This window comes from Balaenoptera physalus (genome assembly GCF_965194825.1).
Source record: "Balaenoptera physalus genome assembly, chromosome: 16".
NCBI lineage: Eukaryota > Metazoa > Chordata > Mammalia > Artiodactyla > Balaenopteridae > Balaenoptera > Balaenoptera physalus.
Genome location: NC_138898.1, coordinates 61709924 through 61724285, shown reverse-complemented (window position 1 = coordinate 61724285; position 14362 = coordinate 61709924). Strand labels below are relative to the sequence as shown.

Here is a 14362-nt window from a genome sequence, read left to right as displayed (position 1 = left end):
TTAATTAATATTTGGAAACAGTATAATTTGTATATGTCAGGAGTATAGAAATATGACATCAGTATGTTTTGTACGATGGGTTCATTTATTTAATTACTCAGCTCTTATTAGCCTCCTGTTCTGAGCCATGCCCTGAGGTAGGAACTGGGAGTGCAATAGTGAACAAGACAGATGGACTCCTGTCCTCATGAAGCTAAGAGTCTAGTGGTGGAGACAGATGATAAATCAGTAAAGCAACAAATAAAATAATTACAAACTGTTAAGTGCTATGAGGAAAGCTAATAGAATTCTGCCATAGATAGCAGCAGGAGGGGTCTACTTTTGATGGATGGTCATGGAAGGCTTCTTAGAGGAGGTGATCCCCAAGCTGAGACCAGCCAGGTCGAGTTGGTGCTCAGTAAGTATGGAAGGCACGAAAGGAAGCAAAACAGAGTGGGCAAGAGTAGTAAGTGGTCGTGACAAGCATAGACTTTCTGGGTTTGAATCCTGCACTGCTAGGACTTGCTGTGTCATCTTGTGCAAGCTGTTTGCCGTCCTCCCATGCCTCAGTTTCTCCATGTGTAAAATGGGGGTGACAGCAACACTTGCTTCATGGGGCTGTCATGAGGAATCCGTGAATTGATATTTATAAGGCACGTGCATTTTTGCCCAGCCTGAATCAAGCATCACGCACGTAAGGGTCCCAGAGGCTGTTGACTCTCGTTACATCCTCTCCTTCACCTGAGCTCTAACCTGCATCTCTCCTCTTCTCTACCTCAGGGCGCTCTCCATCTCAACCCAACACAGGCTCACCCTGGAAACGTGGGGGGAATTAGAGTCCTGAGGGCTTCCCTCAACCAGGAAAGACAGACATTGGTGGATAAATGCCTCAGGCTCTCTGCCCTCCATTGGAGTCACAGTGACCTGCACCCCACACAGGCTCTCAGGAGACCCCCAGGGAAACAGGCCCTGTTGTCCAACATGGTACCCTGCCCATTAACGCACCCTTTATTGGTTCTTCTCCCTTCCCTGTCTCACTTCTCTCCCTCTCGGTGCTTCCTGGAATCAGCTCCCAGGGCTGGGATGGGGCATGCGATGTGTCTAGAGGGTAAAGCATAAGGATGCAGTTCAACTGATGAAGGGATAAACACATATGGTCTATCCCTATGATGGAACAGTATTCTGCCATAAAAAGGAATGAAGTTCTGATGCATGCCACAATGTGGATGAACCTCAAAAACATCACAATAACTGAAAGAAGCCAGACACAAAGGGTCACATATTGTATGCTTCCATTTATATGAAATGTCTGGAAGAGGTAAATCTATAGACAGAAGGCAGACTAGTGGTTTTCAGGGGTTTGGGAGGAGGAGAAATGAGGAGTGAGTGCTTAGTGGGTACAGGGATTCTTTGGGGTGCTGAAAATGTCTTGAAACTAGATAGAGGTGATGGTTGTACAACACTGTGAATGTATTAAACGTCACTGAATTGGGACTTCCCTGGTGGCGCAGTGGTTGGGACTCCATGCTCCCGATGCAGGGGGCCCAGGTTCGATCCCTGGCTGGGGAACTAGATCCCACATGCATGCCGAAACTAAGAGTTCGCATGCCACAACTAAGGAGCCTGTGAGCCACAACTAAGGAGCCTGCTGGCCGCAACTGAGGAGCACACGTGCCACAACAAAAGGAGCCAGCAAGCCACAACTAAGGAGCCTGCCTGCCGCAACTAAGACCCGGTGCAACCAAATAAAAAAATTAAATAAAAAATAAATAAAATAAATATTAAGAAAAAATAAAGTCACTGAATTGTTGGGACTTCCCTGGTGCTCCAGTGGGTAAGACTCTGTGCTCCCAATGCAGGGGGGATCTAGATCCTGCATGCATGACACAACTAAGACCCAGCAAAGCCAAAATAAATAAATTAATAATAATAAATAATAATAAATAAATATTTTTTTTTAAAAAGAGTTACTTTCTATTAAAAAAAAAGTCACTGAATTTTTCACTTTTTCTTTTTTTTAATTGGCTGAGATGCATGCCGGATCTTAAGTTCCATGTCCCCTGCCATGGAAGCGCAGATTCCTAACCACTGGACCGCCAGGGAATTCCCTGAACTGTTCACTTTTAAATGGTTAATGTTAACTTTATGTTGTATGAACTTCACCTCAATTAAAAAATATATTAAACACACACACACGCACACCCTGAACAGCTTTCCCCTCCACTCCTCTGGGGCGGGGAATCCTCAGTCAGTCCTGGGACCCTGTGTGGGAATTGTCACCTGGCATCTCCTCCAGGGAGGGGAAGCCTCTTCAGTGCTGAAAACCATGTGGTCCTTCCTTCCTACAACTGCAAGAAGGGGAATTCATATTTCTTCACTGAGGCTCTACTATGTGCAGGCCCTGTGCTGGACACTGGAAACTGTTTCCATCAACCCTCTTTTTTTTTTCTTTCTTCAATTTGGCTGCATCGGGTCCTAGTTGTGGCACGTAGGATCTTAGTTGCAGCATGCGGGATCCTTCACTGTGGCGTGCGGGCTTCTCTCTAGTTGTGGCGTGCGGGCTCAGTAGTTGCAGCACACTGGCTTAGTTGCCCCGTGGCATGTGGGATCTTAGTTCCCCGACCAGGGATCCAACCCGCGTCCCCTGCATTGGAAGGTGGATTCTTAACTACTGGACCACCAGGGAAGTACTCCTTCAACCCTCTTGACCCTCTCTTGCCTCATCCACTTAATTTTTCTTATCACCAACTGACATTACATTATATATACATGTTTTCTCCCACTAGGACGTAAGTTTCACAGGTGCCAGTAGTTTGTCTGTCTTGTTTATTACCATGTCCCTCTCACCTGGCACATAGTAGGTGCTCAGTAAATACTGATCAGGTGAAGGAACCTAGCAAGATAGGCATTAGCATCTCCAGTTTACAGGCGGGGAAATGCAGGCTCAGTGATTTGTCAAAATCCCATGACTAGTAAGTAGCAGAGACTGAATTTGAACTCAACGCCATCTGGGGGCACAGCCCATGTGGCAGGGAGCGTTCCTTCATCAGCTTCCTATGCGTGGCTGGGATGAGTTAGAACTCTGAAAATTAAAGGCGTCAAGGTGATGACTCATCTCTTAGGCAAAGAAGCGGGGGAATGGTGACCTGGAGCTGAGTCACTGTTTCTGCTTCCCCTTGTGCTGACTTGCTCAAACCTCCAGTTCTTGGCCGCCCTGAGCTCTTTGCGGGGATGAGGCCAGGGGCCCAACATAGCCTGGGCCTCCATTCTCATCTTGCCTCTGCCCTCTTGGCTGGGACCGTCTGACCCAGATGAAACCACAGATGTGGGCCCAGGCCAGCAGTCCCTATACAGTTATGGCAAGCTCTGAATGCTGGCAGTGATGAAATCTTGAAGACATTCCTGCTGTGAGGTTTTCTTGGATGGATGGCACCAGCTGTAACCCCTTCCATACGTGACTTATTTAAAACACTTACTTAATCTAACTGTTAAAAAAGAAAAGAAGCCTTAACATCAGAAAGAGATGGGTTTGAAGCCCAGATCTGTCATTTATTAGCTGTGTGACCTAGGGCTCACTACTTGACCACTCTGTTCTTCAATTTTCTCATCTGGAAAATGAGATAATAATAATATCTGCTTCCAAGTGTTGGCAGGAGGATGGAACAGGACTTTTTTGAGTGGGGGTGATTTGTACAGCCTAAAGAAGGAGGAAAAGGTGCTGAAGACTGAACCCCACGGTAGGGATAGGAGTGGGGTGGGGTTGGAGGTGATCAGGGTTCTGGGTGTGGGCCCCAGGATGACCAGTTAGTCAAAGGTTGAGACTGGCCAAGTGGCTTAATCCCTAGCAACTTCCCCTTCTCCAATTATACAAGAGTGGGGGGTGGATCACGCTAAGCCCTGCCCTGTGCCACACAGAATTAGAATACGAGCTCACACAGCATGAGAACATCCCACAAAAGGAAGAATGTTAATCAAGCTCATGGTTGGGGATTTCAGGGTGAGGGATATTAAAACTATTACCCTGGTAATCCTTGAATGTATTTTCGTTGTGAAAGATTCTAACATTCCAGATCTATATAGAGCAAACTATGAAGTCCCTCTTCATCCGTTTCCACTATCAACAGTTTGGAACACACTCTTGCTGTCTTTTTTCTTTGCATTTATGTAGATAACGTGCACAGGGCTAATAGCTAACACTAACTGGGCACTTACCACATATCGGGCACTGCCCCAAGCAATCTACATAGCTTAATGTATTTAATCTTCACAACAGCCACATGAGGCAAATTCTTTTATCATGTCTCTTTTACAGAGGGGGAAACTCAGACCCAGAGAGGTGAAGTAACTTCCCCAAAGTCACACAGCTTCGGAGAGGAGGAGTTGGGATTCAAACTCAGGCAGCCTGGCCCCAGGGTCTATACATGTAACCATGGCATTCTGTTGTCTCTCATATATTTTCTTTTTTCCAGAAACGGGGTCATACCTTGTGCATCTTCTGCATCTTGTTTGTTACACATGATGTATTTTAGAGAACATCCCATGTCAGTTCGCATAGGACTGCTCCTCTCACTTTAATGGTGGCACAGAACTGCATGGTCTTCCACAGACAAAGATGCTATAATATATTTGTTGATTCCTTGTTGATGGACTGTTAGGGTGTTTCCACTCTCTCATTTTTACAAACAACCCTTTCACCGTCATCACTTGAACATGTATCTTTGGATCTTTGGGAACTCATAGCTATTTCTAGAGATTTCTAGAAGTGAGGATTTAAATCTTCAGAAAATATTGTTAGATTGCCTTCCCAAAAGGAAGCCCCAGTTTACACCCCATCATCAGTGTATAAGTCCCTGATCCCCACACTCTTGCCAACACTGGATGGATATAGCTTTCATTTATTTTGTCACTGGATGGGCGAGATGGGAAAGTCATGTCTCGCTGGATGATTTCCTTTGCATTTCCCAGATTACCAGTGAGCTCAGCATCTTTTCTTGCTTTTTGTTTTTTGATTGAAGTATAGTTGATTTACAATGTTGTGTTAATTTCTGCTGTACAGCAAAGTGACTCAGTTATATACACACACACACACACACATATATATGTATATATATATATATATATATGTATATATATATATATATATATATGTATATATATATTCTTTTCCATTATGGTTTATCCCAGGAGATTGGATATAGTTCCCTGCACTATACAGTAGGACCTTGTTGTTTTCAGCATCTTTTCAAATGTGTATAATGACCATTTCTGTATTACCTTCTGCGAATGCCCTGACAGAGTTAATAGAGCTGTGGATATTTAACGTTTCTTTCTCTGTGTACCCCAACTCCACCCTGTAGTGGCCGTTTATGGCTATCCACATCCTCTCCTCTTTCCTGTGATAACAGTCCCTGTGTCCCCCTTTTCACCAATCTCCTGTGTGGTCAAATTCACAGCCTTTGACCCAAAGGGAGCCAACAGGTCCATCCCCAGGTCATGGTGATTGGTTCAGGGCAGAGCTCATGACCCAAGAAGGGCCAAACAGAGAAAACAAGGCTCCAACCTTGATTTCTTTTCCAGCTCTTGGACAGAGAAACTCTGTCTTCCTCTGCATTTGGATCAGTGACATGAGGAATCCAAAGTTGCCAGGGAACCCCAAGAGAAGCAGGAAAATGAAGAAACCACAGAGAAGGCAAAGTGAAGGAAGGCAGAGATTCTGAGTCTGGATGGTATTATTATCTGAGCCCCTGGATCCAGCTTCATCCAAAGTCAAACCATGCCTGAACTTCCCCATTATGTAAGGGAATGGATTTCTTTGTTTTAATTATTATTATTTTTTAAAACAGCTTAGGTTGAGATTGTTGGGTTTTTTGGTTTTGGTGTTTTTCATTTTCACCTTGCAGTGAGTACTAATTGATCCCCATGTCCAGAAGAAAGAAAACACAGATTTGTATTGAAATGGAGCAGGACCCTATGGTCCTTCCCCCCGACCCCATGTCTTCAGTCTGCCTTTTGTCTGTGGAAAAACTTTAGCCAAAGAATAAGTTTAATCAGAGAAGTAAGAAAACGCAGAAACAAAGGAAAACAGTACAACAAGACTAAATAATAATAGTTTAGCCATTAAGCACAGTCAAGGACCTTTAGTTCCTTCTCAAGAGCTATAGATAATATTCCGAGCCATATCCTGTGAGCTATCTTACAGATACTGAAACCCCCACCAGGTGGAGAAGTTAACCAAATGATGACCAGCCATGACATAATCTGCCACAATTCTGAGAACTGGCCTCAAGAAATGGAAACAGGGATAGCCTCATCCACCAGAGGGCAGACAGCAGAAGCAAGAAGAACTACAATTCTGCAGCTTGTGGAAGGAAAACCACATTCACAGAAAGATACACAAAATGAAAAGGCAGAGGACTTTGTACCAGATGAAAGAACAAGATAAAACCCCAGAAAAACAACTAAATGAAGTGGAGATAGGCAACCTTCCAGAAAAAGAATTCAGAATAATGATAGTGAAGATGATCCAGGACCTCAGAAAAAGAATGGAGGCAAAGATCGAGTAGATGCAAGAAATGATTAACAAAGACCTAGAAGAATTAAAGAATAAACAAACAGAGATGAACAATACAATAACTGAAATGAAAAATACACTAGAAGGAATCAATAGCAGAATAACTGAGGCAGAAGAACAGATAAGTGACCTGGAAGACAGAATGGTGGAATTTACTGCCATGGAAAAGAATAAAGAAAAAAGAATGAAAACAAATGAAGACAGCCTAAGAGACCTCTGGGACAACATTGAACACAACAACATTCTCATTATAGGGGTCCCAGAAGGAGGAGAGAGAGAGAAAGGACCCGAGAAAATATTTGAAGAGCTTATAGTCAAAAACTTCCCTAACATGGGAAAGGAAATAGCCACCCAAGTCCAGGAAGTGCAGAGAGTCCCAGGCAGGATAAACCCAAGGAGAAACATGCCGATACACATAGTAATCAAATTGGCAAAAATCAAAGACAAAGAAAAATTATTGAAAGCAACAAGGGAAAAATGACAGGTAACATACAAGGGAACTCCCATAAGGTTAACAGCTGATTTCTCAGCAGAAACTCTACAAGCCTGAAGGGAGTGGCATGATATATTTAAAGTGATGAAAGAGAAGAACCTGCAACCAAGATTACTCTACCTGGCAAGGATCTCATTCAGATTCGATGGAGAAATCAAAAGTTTTACGGACAAGCAAAAGCTAAGAGAATTCAGCACCCCCAAACCAGCTCTACAACAAATGCTAAAGGAACTTCTCTAAGTGGGAAACACAAGAGAAGAAAAGGACCTACAAAAACAAACCCATAACAATTAAGAAAATGGTAATAGGAACATATATATTGATAATTACCTTAAACATGAATGGATTAAATGCTCCAACCAAAAGACACAGGCTTGCTGAATGGATACAAAAACAAGACCCATATATATGCTGTCTACAAGAAACCCACTTCAGACCTAGGGATACATACAGACTGAAAGTGAGGGGTTGGAAAAAGATATTCCATGCAAATGGAAAGCAAAAGAAAGCGGGAGTAGCAATACTCATATCAGACAGAATAGAATTTAAAATAAAGAATGTTACAAGAGACAAGGAACTACATAATGATCAAGGGATCAATCCAAGAAGATATAACAATTATAAATTATGTGCACCCAACACAGGAGCACCTCAATACATAAGGCAACTGCTAACAGCTATAAAAGAGAAAATCGACAGTAACACAATAATAGTGGGGGACTTTAACACCTCACTTACACCAATGGACAGATCATCCAGACAGAAAATTAATAAGGAAACACAAGCTTCAAATGACACAATAGACCGGATAGATTTAATTGATATTTTTAGGACATTCCATCCAAAAACAGCAGATTACACTCCCTTCTCAAGTGCACATGGAACATTCTCCAGGATAGATCACATCTTGGGTCACAAATCAAGCCTCGGTAAATTTAAGAAAATTGAAATCATATCAAGCGTGTTTTCCGACCACAACGCTATGAGATAAGAAATCAATTACAGGGAAAAAAACGTAAGAAACACAAGCACATGGAGGCTACACAATACGTTACTAAATAACCAAGAGATCACTGAAGAAATCAAAGAGGAAATTAAAAAATACCTAGACACATATTACAATGAAAACACGACGATCCAAAACCTATGGGGTGCAGCAAAAGCAGTTCTAAGACGGAAGTTTATAGCAATACAAGCCTACCTCAAAAAACAAGAAAAATCTCAAATAAACAATCTAACCTTACACCTAAAGCAATTAGAGAAAGAAGAACAACAACAACAAAAAAAACCAACGTTAGCAGAAGGAAAGAAATCATAAAGATCAGATCAGAAATAAATGAAAAAGAAATGAAGGAAACAATAGCAAAGATCAATAAAACTAAAAGCTTGTTCTTTGAGAAGATAAACAAAATTGATAAACCATTAGCCAGACTTATCAAGAAAAAAAGGGAGAAGACTCAAATCAACAGAATTAGAAATGAAAAAGGAGAAATAACAACTGACACTGCAGAAATACAAACGATCATGAGCGATTACTACAAGCAACTATATGCCAATAAAGTGGACAACCTGGAAGAAATGGACAAATGCTTAGAAAAGCACAACCTTCTGAGACTGAACCAGGAAGAAATAGAAAATATGAACAGACTAATCACAAGTAATGAAATTGAAACTGTGATTAAAAATATTCCAACAAACAAAGGTCCAGGACCAGATGGCTTCACAGGTGAATTCTATCAAACATTTAGAGAAGAGCTAATACCCATCCTTCTCAAACTCTTCCAAAAAATTGCAGGGGAAGGAACACTCCCAAACTCATTCTATGAGGTCACCATCACCCTGATACCAAAACCAAAGATACTACAAAAAAAAAGAAAATTACAGATCAATATCACTGATGAATATAGATGCAAAAATCCTCAACAAAATACTAGCAAACAGAATCCAACAACACATTAAAAGGATCATACACCACAATCAAGTGGGATCTATCCCAGGGATGCAAGGATTCTTCAATATATGCAAATCAATCCATGTGATACACCATATTAACAAATTGAAGAAGAAAAACCATATGATCATCTCAATAGATGCAGAAAAAGGTTTTGACAAAATCCAACACCGATTTATGATAAAAAAAACTCTCCAAAAAGTGGGCATAGAGGGAACCTACCTCAACATAATAAAGGCCATATATGACAAACCCACAGCAAACATCATTCTCAATGGTGAAAAACTGAAAGCATTTCCTCTAAGATCAGGCACAAGACAAGGATGTCCACTCTCGCCACTATTATTCAACATAGCTTTGGAAGTCCTAGCCATGGCAATCAGAGAAGAAAAAGAAATAAAAGTAATACAAATTGGAAAAGAAGAAGTAAAACTGTCACTGTTTGCAGATGACGTGATACTATACATAGAGAGTCCTAAAGATGCCACCAGAAAACTGTTAGATCTAATCAATGAATTTGGTAAAGTTGCAGGATACAAAATTAATGCACAGATATCTCTTGCATTCCTATACACTAGCAACGAAAGATCAGAAACAGTAATTAAGGAAACAATCCCATTCATCACTGCAACAAAAAGAATAAAATATCTAGGAATAAACCTACCTAAGGAGGTAAAAGATCTGTACTCAGAAAACTATAAGACACTGATGAAAGAAATCAAAGAGGACACAAACAGACGGAGAGATATACCATGTTCTTGGATTGGAAGAATCAATATTGTGAAAATGACTATACTACCCAAAGCAATCTACAGATTCAATGCAATCCCTATCAAATTACCAGCAGCATTTTTTACAGAACTAGAACGAAAAAATCTTAAAATTTGTATGGAGACACAAAAGACCCTGAATAGCCAAAGCAGTCTTGAGGGAGAAAAACGGAGCTGGAGGAATCGACTCCCTGACTTCAGACTATACTACAAAGCTACAGTAATCAAGACAATATGGTACTGGCACAAAAAAAGAAACGTAGATCAATGGAACAGGATAGAAAGCTCAGAGATAAACCCACGCACCTATGGTCAACTAATCTATGACAAGGGAGGCAAGGATATACAATGGAGAAAAGACAGTCTCTTCAATAAGTGGTGCTGGGAAAACCAGACAGCTACATGTAAAAGAATAAAGTTAGAACACTCCCTAATACCATACACAAAAATAAACTCAAAATGGATTAGAGACCTAAATGTAAGACCGGACACTATAAAACTCTTAGAGGAAAACATAGGAAAAACACTCTTTGACATAAATCACAGCAAGATTTTTTTTTGATCCACCTCCTAGAGTAATGGAAATAAAAACAAAAATAAACAAATGGGATCTAATGAAACTTAAAAGCTTTTGCAAAGCAAAGGAAACTACAAACGAAACAAAAAGACAACCCTCAGAATGGGAGAAAATATTTGCAAACGAATCAATGTACAAAGGACTAATCTCCAAAATATATAAACAGCTCATGCAGCTCAATATTAAAAAAACAAACAACCCAATCCAAAAATGGGCAGAAGACCTAAATAGACATTTCTCCAGAGAAGACATACAGATGGCCAAGAAGCACATGAAAAGCTGCTGAACATCACTAATTATTAGAGAAATGCAAATCAAAACTACAATGAGGTATCACCTCACACCAGTTAGAATGGGCATCATCAGAAAATCTACAAACAACAAATGCTGGAGAGAGTGTGGAGAAAAGGGAGCCCTCCTGCACTGTTGGTGGGAATGTAAATTGGTAGAGCCACTATGGAGAACAGTATGGAGGTTCCTTAGAAAACTAAAAATAGAACTACCATATGACCCAGCAATCCCACTACTGGGCATTTACCCAGAGAAAACCATAATTCAAAAAGACACATGCGGGACTTCCCTGGTGGCGCAGTGGTTAAGAATCCGCCTGCCAATACAGGGGACACGGGTTCGAGCCCTGGTCCAGGAAGATCCCACATGCTGTGGAGCAACTAAGCCTGTGCGCCACAACTACTGAGCCTGTGCTCTGGAGCCCGCGAGCCACAACGACTGAGCCCGCATGCCACAACTACTGAAGCCCGCGCGCCTAGAGTCCATGCTCCGCAACAAGAGAAGCCACCGCAATGAGAAGCCCGCACACTGCAATGAAGAGTAGTCCCCACTCGCTGCAACTAGAGAAAGCCCGTGCACAGCAACAAAGACCCTACGCAGCCAAAAATAAAATAAATAAAATAAATAATAATAATAAAACTTAATTAAAAAAAAAAAAGGCACATGCACCCCAATGTTCATTGCAACACTATTTATAATAGCCAGGTCATGGAAGCAACCTAAATGCCCATCGACAGACGAATGGATAAAGAAGATGTGGTACATATATACAATGGAATATTACTCAGCCATAAAAAGGAACGAATTTGGGTCATTTGTAGAGACGTGGATGGATCTAGAGACTGTCATACAGAGTGAAGTAAGTCAGAAAGAGAAAAACAAATATTGTGTATTAACACATATATGCGGAACCTAGAAAAATGTTACAGATGAACCTGTTTGCAGGGCAGAAATAGAGACACAGATGTAGAGAACAAACCTATGGACACCAAGGGGGGAATGTGGGGGGGGGGATGAACTGGGAGATTGGGATTGACATATACACTAATATGTATAAAATAGATAACTAATAAGAACCTGCTGTATAAAAAATAAATAAAATAAAATTCAAAAATTCAGAAAAAAAGAAATGGAAACAAATCAACCCTGGAACTGAAGATTAACTGTACTTATAACAATCAAGATGACACTGGTCAGACCACCGATGACCAATTTCAAGATGACTGTCAGAGCTGACTGTGCTGTTTCTCCATGTAGCCCCCTCCCTTCACCTATGAAAGCTCTTACCCCCAGAGTGTCACAGGAGGGGGATGGGGGAGGAGTTGGCCTTTGGACAGGCATCCACTGCCCCCACCCCCAGTTGCCGGCATCCAAAATAAAGCAAACTTTCCTTTCCACCAACCTTGCCTTTTTATTGGCTTTTGGGCGACGAGCAGCCTGACCCCACTTTTGGTTACAATATTCAGCCAAACTTGGCTCTCAAGCCTGAAGGCCCATAGATGTGCTTCTAGACCTGCTCAGGTGTTAAGTATGATTTTTTTTTTTAATGCTAAAGCAGACGGGCTTGAGCCGTCGCCCCGCCCTCTCCCTCTCTCTCTTTCTGGTGGTGGATTCTGGAGAAGATGCGCAGAAATGGCGCCTCGCAAGGGGAAAGAAAAGAAGGAAGAACAGGTCATCAGCCTCGGCCCTCAGGTGGCTGAGGGAGAAAATGTATTTGGTGTGTGCCACATTTTTGCATCCTTCAATGACGCTTTTGTCCATGTCACCGACCTTCCTGGCAAGGAAACTATCTGCCGTGTAACTGGTGGGATGAAGGTGAAGGCTGACTGAGGTGAGTCATCTCCATATGCTGCCATGTTGGCTGCCCAGGATGTAGCCCAGAGATGCAAGGAACTGGGCATCACCGCCCTCCACGTCAAACTCCGGGCCACAGGAGGAAATAGGACCAAGACTCCTGGACCGGGGGCCCAGTCAGCCCTCAGAGCCCTCGCCCGCTCAGGAACGAAGATTGGGCAGATTGAAGATGTCACCCCCATCCCCTCCGACAGCACCCGCAGAAAGGGGGGTCGCCGTGGTCGCTCTCTGTGAGAAGGACTCCTCAAATTATTGTTTTCTGTTAATAAATTGCCTTGATGTAAGCTCAAAAAAAGAAAAGGCTAAAGCAAACGGAAGGCATAAGTCCCACTGTATTGGAAGGAAGCAAGGTAGGCACAGAAAAGACAATGCCTGGCCCTCAGATCCTTGGAGACTTTATTTTAAAAGAAGAAGAAGGAGGAGAAGGAGGAGGAGGAGTAGGCTTTGTGATCTGAGCAAACGGCATGGGCGGCAGGAAGGAACAGACGGTCTCATTACTTTTTGTTTGACTCAGGTTTTCTTGCATGGGGGGGGGCGGCGCGCGGGCAGGGGTGATAAGTGGGCTGGTGGCTCTCCTTTGTGGAAGGAACCACAGCTGTCACCGAGAGAGGCTTTTACGCACTCTGTGAACAATTGCCTTTGAATTCTAATTTTTATTTTCTAAATAAAAATAACTGCTCTTGAGATTAGTCAGAGGTCCCCAGATTGGGAGAGAGGAGGCTGCTAGCCACTGGTAACGCTGGAGTTTCACCAGATAGCGAGAGCGGGGAAGGGTGGAGGGTGAGTGAAAAGAGGTTGGGACTTCCCGATGTCAAACCCTGACTCTCCCACTTACCAGCTGCTCTGGTTGCTATGACTGCAACACAAAGTACCCCCCAACCTTAGTGCCATAAAACAAGCATTTATTTGCTTACAGACGCCGTGGATCAGGAATTGGGGCAGAGCACATCAGTCAGGATGGCTTGTCTCTGCTCATCCTTATCTGGGGCCTCCGCTGGAAGATCCGAAGTTCAGAAGCTGGATCATCTGAAGGCTCCCGCCCTTACACATGGGGAGGTTCAGGCTGCCTGTAGGCTGGGCCTCTCCAAGTGGTTGGCTTGGGCTTCCTCCCAGCATGGCCGCTGGGTCCCAGGACCAAGCATCCTCAAACAGAGAGGCAGCTGGAAGTTGTATCACCATTCATGACCTAGTTTTGGGAGTTACCTAGAGTCACTTCCCCCATATCCTATTCACTGAGGCAGTCACAAGGTCCTGACCAAATTCAGATAGAAGAGAAATAGATTCTGCTTCTTGATGGGGAACAACACCGTTCTGGAAAGGCACATGGGACTGAAAATAGTTCTGTGACCCCTTTTGGCAATTACAATCGGCCTCACTAACTGCATGAGATACCAGGCAAGTTGCTTCACCTCTCTGGGCTTCAGTTTCCTCATCAGTAAAATGGGGATTAATAATAGTGTCTACAGTGTAGACACATGAAATAATGTCTATAAAGTACTCAGAACAGTGCCTGCTGCATGGCAAGTGGTCAGTGAGAATGAGAAGGTATTGCTAAGAACGGTTATGACTGAACGTCGAGGCAACTTCGTATGTCTGAAATGGGGTGTTACGGGTTGAACTGTGTCCCCTCCAAAAGATATATGTTCAAGTGTTGACCCGTGATACCTGTGAATGTGACTTTATTTGGAAATTAGATTTTTGCAGATGTAATTAAGATGTAGATTAAGATGAGGTCATACTGGATTAGGGTGGGCCCTAAATCCAATCATGGGGATTCTTATTAAAAAAAAAAAAAGGCAGGACTCCCCTGGTGGCGCAGTGGTTAAGAATCCACCTGCCAATGCAGGGGACACGGTACAGTCCCTTGTCCAGGAAG

General features: G+C 42.7%; 1 protein-coding gene and 1 pseudogene across 2 annotated transcripts in view; both read left to right on the top strand.

Moving 5' to 3' along the window:
- Window positions 1-14362, top strand: part of CARHSP1 (calcium regulated heat stable protein 1) — a 268272-nt gene that overhangs the window by 99599 nt on the left and 154311 nt on the right. The gene's annotated exons all lie outside the window — the stretch shown is intronic.
- LOC309645591 (small ribosomal subunit protein uS11 pseudogene) lies at window positions 12222-12770 on the top strand (annotated as a pseudogene). The gene has a single exon. The product of its transcript is annotated as a small ribosomal subunit protein uS11 pseudogene (transcript).